Here is a 6,416-nt window from a genome sequence, read left to right as displayed (position 1 = left end):
GCTAGGAACTGTACAAAGAATTCCCAGAGCAACTCGCAGCCAGCAGACTCACATATAAAAATTATCATTGAGGGTGATAAAGGGCTGTCAAGTTCATTCATAAAATTCACTGATGGGATACGGTATTGCTCAGTGGTACAGTGTGTGCTTAGCTTATGAAGGAGCCTAGGTTCAATGCCAGCACCAAAGAAAGAAAAAGAAAAAAGAAAAAAAGTACAGGGGTGATTTTAAGGTGATCCCCATCCCCAGGTGGGACGACGGGTGGTGTCAGGCACTATGTTAGGTGCTTTGCCTCCTTCAAAATCAGCTTCGTAAAGTAGAACCTACTTCTCAGTCGTGTGTGGCCATGCGTGGGCGTGTTCGCACAGACGCATGCGCACGCACAGACGCACGCACATGACGCATGCACATGCGCTCTTTGACTCCCGTGTTCAAAACCGTGGAAACTAATGCTGAGAGCGAGCCACCTGCCGGGATTTAGTCAGAAGCTTAGAATTCAAAGCCTGACTGCCTCCTGGTCTTGGATAAGCCGCCCAGCCTCTCAGAGCCTGGGTTTTAGAGGGTGGAGAGGGGAGCTTACGGGAAGCCGAGTCTGTGGAGACTGCAGCCACGATTACTTGTGACCGTGTCTCCTCCATCCCAGGTTCGGATGTTTATTTAGAGAAGGTCTGGGGCTCGCTCCCCAGGCCAACCTCCTAGATGCCTGCGGCTCTGAAGCGTCCGAATGCCCTGCTGCGCCCTCATCTTCTCCTCCCACTCTCACATCTGGGTGGCACCCCCCGGGCCCTGCTGCCCTGGGTGCAGGGGATGCCAGGTGTTGCTGGGAAACAGGAGGCAATGAAGGAGAAAGGGCAGCGGGCTGGGAAAAATAGGAAGTTGATGCAGCTGGATGATGATGGGGACTTTTTTTTTTTCCTTTTTCGGCTGGGAGATAAGGGTGTTTTTGTTAGTTTAAGGGGGGCAGGAACTCACATCAGTTATCTGCCCAGACCTTGTTTATGGATAGCTTCAGACTTTGAGACCTGGCAAGTGCTGGCACTAGGCAAAACTGAAGTGTTTTTAGCACAGAGGAAAATCCCCAAAGTCTCTTGATTATCGTTGCAGTGCTCAAGTCTACAGAGGGAACAAACACCCAGGCTTGGCCCTACTCACTCCGGAGGTCGCAAGCATGCTACAGAGGTACTGCCACTTCTGTTTGGTTTCTGCTAAGACAACACCGGGACCAGGACACTGTCAGGGTGGAAGTGTGTCCTTCTCTGGTCTGGGGTGAACTACTGCATTAGCTAGTCAGGAATAGCAAAGGGCTTCCAAAAGCTCCAAGGCCTGGAGGGTGGATAGCCAGATACAGACTCTGCACAGCCCTTGCAACTAGCTTTCTGGTTCAGCGTTAAGACCCGGTTAAGATCTACCCGGTGTGACCTACGACCCGCTTCACATCAGCACCTCTGCCACATGCCCTTTACTTTTTGTCATTCTCTGATGTTGCAGGTGCCTTTTTATACCTCCATACCTTTGCCTCGGCCTGCAGACCCTCCTCCCTCAGCTGTGCCTGTTGACATTTTCGTTTGATGTGGTCTTTTTCTGAACTCTTTGCAGAATGGCTCTGCTGCTGCCTCTTGGCAGTGGAGAAGTCATTGTGCTGCAGGTTACTAGGACACATTGTTCATAGCAGGAGATTAAAACTGTCATCCTCTGTAAGTCCTCTGTTAGTGCTCATTTTAAGATTATAGGGGACCATGACTATAATATAAGTGGGGAGGAAGGAAGAAAAAGGTTGTCTGGGTGGTGAAAGCACAGGGAAAGGAATCATTGGAGGAGAGGAGTGGTGGGAGTCAGGATCAGGCTGAGTGAGCTTCTGTAAGCCCTGAGAACAACCATGGTTCCCATGACCATGGAGCAGGGGTGTCCATGGGAGAGAGGGAAGGCCATCAATAAGGGGCTGGCTAAGAGTGGCTAGCAGTTGAGAATATAGTATCCCATGGGACTTGGCAAATGTGGGACCGATTTAAGCCATGGTCGGTATCCCAGGGGCTTCAGAGTCTTAAGATTGCTAAAGCAGAGTTTGGCAAACTCCAGCCCACATACTAAATCTGACTGGCTTCCTATGCATGTAAGGCATGGCCTGCAATCTAAGAGTGGTTTTACACTTTTAAATAGTAGGAAAATTCAAAAGGCTTCATAATATGTGAAAATTGTATGAGATCCAAATTTCAGGGACCCTAAGTAGATTGAATATAGCCACACTTGTCTTTTCCATGGGTCTGTGGCTGCCTCACACTTCAGTAGCAGAGTTGAGTAGCTGGGATACAGGCTGTTGGCTGTAGAGGCCTAAACTATTTACTCTCTGTCCCTTGGTGGAAAAAGTTGACTGACCTCTGCAGTAAAGTCTGGGAACTGAGCTATGACTTTACACTGCAGTTCTCTGAGCCGTACAACAATTCTAGATTGTCGTTGTTTTGGTATTCTTATTTAGCACAAGTACAGCTTTGTAAACTTCTTATCTTTTCCATTCTGGGATGGGAGAACGTGATCAATCAGCCACCACCAGTGATCCTGCACGTCAACCCACCCCGATTTCCACTCCAGCTTCTGCTGCCCATTTTAGTAACTGCATACCTTGGCTTTCTCAGGATTCCCCAGTCTCCCCTGCAAATCTAGTGGGATTCCTGGAGGAGGAGCCCAAGGAGTGGGGATCCTCCACCTGTGGCCCCAAGGGCTTTCTGTTCTCACAGCAGCCCAATTTGTTGAAATTTTCCAGTTGAATCTTCTCACTGGTTTATAATGGCATTTGACAGCATACATTCAGGTAGCATATAAATTCAAGTTTAGGTCTTGTTTTTCCCATAGGTGCTGCCTCTGTCCATCTTTGGACCTAGTTGTTTGCCCTACATTTTAATTCTCCGATGGGTCAAGAAAAGTCATTAATTTCCAGCATACTGTCTTTTCCCTGTTAGGGGAAGAACATGTGTTTTCTGGCTTTCTATGCACAATTTGGACACTGAAGACTGAAACAGTTTATGCCCTACACAGTTTTCTTTCTTTCTCAGGCACTGGGGATTAAACCCAGGGCTGTTCCACTGAGCTACATTCCCAGCCCTTTTTATTTATATTTTATTTTGAGACAGGGTCTCACTAAGTTGCTAAGTTGCCCAGGCTAGGCTCAAACTTATGATCCTTCTGCTTCAGCCTCCCAGAGTGCTGGGATTACAGGCATGTGCTACCACTCCCTCCTGGCACTATTCCATTGTTTTTGTTAGTATAACTTTATTATTCCAGGAGACTCTTGCTCTGGAAAAATATAACTTGATTGCTAGTTATAGGAACTTACTGAAAAATCCAGCAACTCTTCAGTAAAATCATCAACTGTTAAGGCCTTAATACATTGAGTCCCTCACTTCAAAATCCTCACCTTGTGGTTTCCAATAATAATGGCTTCCTTTGCCATAATCCTTCCCTAGTTTTTTTTTGTACCAGGGATCGAACTCGGGACCTTGCACTTTGAGGGAGGTGACGGAATCACTGAGCTAAATCCCCGGCCCTCCTTCCCCAATTTTAATCAAGCTCACCCTTTCCTCTGCTTTACAAGACCTACCTCAGTATGACCTCCTAACTCTCAGTAAAATCCTACCTTGTTTTACTGCTTGAAGTCACCATGAAAGCTCTGTGGAAGTAGTGTTCTCTCGTATCCATGTAAGCAATAAGCTTGGCTTTGTCCTATCAACAGGAGTCTGTGGGCCAGGGATGTAGCTCAGTGGTGCCACTGCTTGCCTCACAAGCGCAGGCAAGGTCCTGGGTTCCATGCCCAGTACCAAAACCAAACCAAAACAAAAACCCCCCAGGAGATTGTATTGTTTGGAAAGCTAGTATTTGACCCAATTTTAAGTCTTTGCATCTTATTATCATGATTATGTTTTATCTCTTTCCTGTTTTTCTATAGGATTATTTGCCTCTGTGTTTTCAAAAATATTTTGTATATTAAGGGTATCATTTCTTGTGATACGTTACTAATATTTATTCTAATTTGTCTTTTGTGGATTTTTTTATTGTAATTTTATTTTACATAGGCAGATTTATCAGCTTCTTACTGTGTCTGAGTGTTGCTCTATGGGAAAATTCTCCCCAGTCACAGTTTATAAGTGTGTCTTAGTCACCTTCTTAGTTGCTGGTACAAAATACTGGTCACCTGCAATTTAAAGGAGAGGTTTATTTTGGCTTAGGTTTTAGGGTTTCAGTACTTGCATGGTCAGCCGTATGGGGGAAGGGCCTGGGTGGAGGAAAGCTGCTCACAGCATGGTGGACAGGAAGCAGAGAGTGAAGAGAGGATGAGAGCAGGGAGAGACACCCTTCCAGGTCATGCTTGCAGTGGCTCCCCTGCCCTGCCTAGACCCTACCTCCTAATAGCAAATCCGCTGTAGTGCTTCCACGGTGCAATCCTCTTCCAAAAGCCCTGCCTGTGAGCTCATGAAGCTTTGTGGGGACAACTAGATATAAACCACAGCGCAGAGGAATCCACGATGCTTTCTTCAAATGCTTGTGGTCGTGTGAATTGATCTGTTATCTGCATTGAATGTATCTTGATACATAATGAGAATAAAAGATTTGCTAATTTTATCTTTTTTCATATGGCTGTTGAATTGAGTTATCCCCAGTACTGGGATATTCTAAAGTCTAGTTTGTCCTTAACTGATTTTACATGTCCTTATGCTGATTCACAAAAAATAGCCAATAAGAAAAAAACAAGCCAACTCTAAAGTTGACTTGGGAGATGAAATGTGTGGACTAATTCCCCCTCCAAAATATTTTTGCCAAAAAAGGAACACTAAAGGGATGCTTACCTTATAAACCACTTAAAAAAATAAAAGTGAAAACAACTCTGGGTAGTAGTTGAAACTGAGGCTCATGACAAAGATGATACTTAAATCTCTGAGAGGTAAGATAGAAAATATTTCTAAATTTTATTAAGACAACTGGCTAGCATTTTAGAAAGAGAATTTTTGACTTGTTTGTATACATACGTGATGATATAGTCAGAGGAAAATTGAGACCTTCCCTTTGGGCCCAGGGACTTACTAGCTTAATACTTCATGTAAGTAGACTCCTTTCGGAGGATCACCAGAATGAATTAGAAAGATACTAAACCTAAAGGAATGCACAATTTTATTGTGATCAATCATGTTGATGTAAGAGTAAACAGTAAACATGATTGATTGACTAGGATGCAGTAGAGAAGCAAACTTAGCTCTGTACAAATGAAGTGCTTAACTTAGCAGTGCTCTGCTGTCCAGCTGTGCTGAGTGACCAGCGGAGTGCTGCAGTGCCGGGAACTCCTGGTGCACATATTCTCTGCCCCTGGCCTGGAAGCAGCTGCTCCCTCTGTTCCAGCAGTCTGTCCAGCTGGAAGTCAGCTGATGGGTGTAAGTGTGCAGTACCTTCTGGCTTCCCCACCCCCAGGCCCAGCTCTCTAGGCCAACCATAGCTGAAGGCAGCCATAAAGAAGGCTGGCTTTTGTCTGTTTAAAAACGTTGATGTAGATGTGTGTGTTCTTTGTCATTAGGTCTAACCCAATGTACACAAATGCCAGATGTGTTGCAGTGCAACTACAGGAACTGCAGGATCCGAGAAAACCTTGAAAGGAGTGAATGGGAGGAGGGAAAGGACTGGCAGTCACTAGAGGAAGATTTGAGGGAAGAGGAGCTTTTTTATTTTTATTTTTTCTTGGCTTTGTTTCTGAAGATGAGAGTGATTTGAGGCAATTATACTGAGGGAAAGGAAACTAGAGCCACACACCTGTAACCCAGAACTCTGGGAGGGTGAGGCAGGAGGATCACAAATTGAAGCCAACAATCTAGGTGACTTAACAACTTAGTTAGGCCCTGGCTCAATAATAATAATAATAATAATAATAATAATAATAATAATAATAATTTAATCCCCCATACTGCAAAAAAGAAGTTTAAGACAGAGGAGAAAATTCTTTCTATAATCTCATCAATAACAACTTCAATTATCGCTCAAGGTACTAATTCCAGACTTTTCCTGCAAGACCCATATTATAACTACCTACAGGACTTTAGCCTCATCTGTGGTGTCTTAAAGGAGTCTTGATTAGTGTACTTAATAAATAATTTGAATTATTTTAAACCCATACCACCTAATAGCAGGGAACAAGTTATAAAGGATGAAGTCCAGAGTCTGGATAACATAAGGATTAGTCTCCAATAGATAGGAATGAGTGAGGAGTAAGAGTAAGTCATGATACAAGAGAATTAGTGTTCAAAATGCAGCAAGAAGAAGCATCTTTTTCTACAAATTTTATGCACACCCTGCCCTTTTGGGCATTAGTACAAATGTCCTTTTCTGACTGGAGGTGGGAGGTACTTCTGGTTTTAGTAAAAGGAAGCCAGGTCTCATGCTCC

The 6,416-nt window shown here is 44.3% G+C and overlaps 1 long non-coding RNA gene across 1 annotated transcript in view; it reads left to right on the top strand.

Moving 5' to 3' along the window:
• The first annotated feature begins 445 nt into the window (after positions 1-445).
• Positions 446-6,416, top strand: part of LOC147821826 (uncharacterized) — a 30,596-nt gene continuing 24,625 nt past the window's right edge. The window contains exons 1-2 of the long non-coding RNA XR_015446485.1: positions 446-643; positions 1,105-1,179. This is a non-coding gene — a long non-coding RNA (uncharacterized LOC147821826). The remainder of the gene's footprint in view (positions 644-1,104; positions 1,180-6,416) is intronic.

This window comes from Heterocephalus glaber, unplaced genomic scaffold (assembly GCF_053883595.1).
Source record: "Heterocephalus glaber isolate CG9 unplaced genomic scaffold, H.glaber_assembly_v1.0 deba00001689, whole genome shotgun sequence".
Classification (NCBI taxonomy): Eukaryota; Metazoa; Chordata; class Mammalia; order Rodentia; family Bathyergidae; genus Heterocephalus; species Heterocephalus glaber.
The sequence above is the reverse complement of the archived record's forward strand: the minus strand, read 5'-3'. Positions and strand labels throughout refer to the sequence as shown.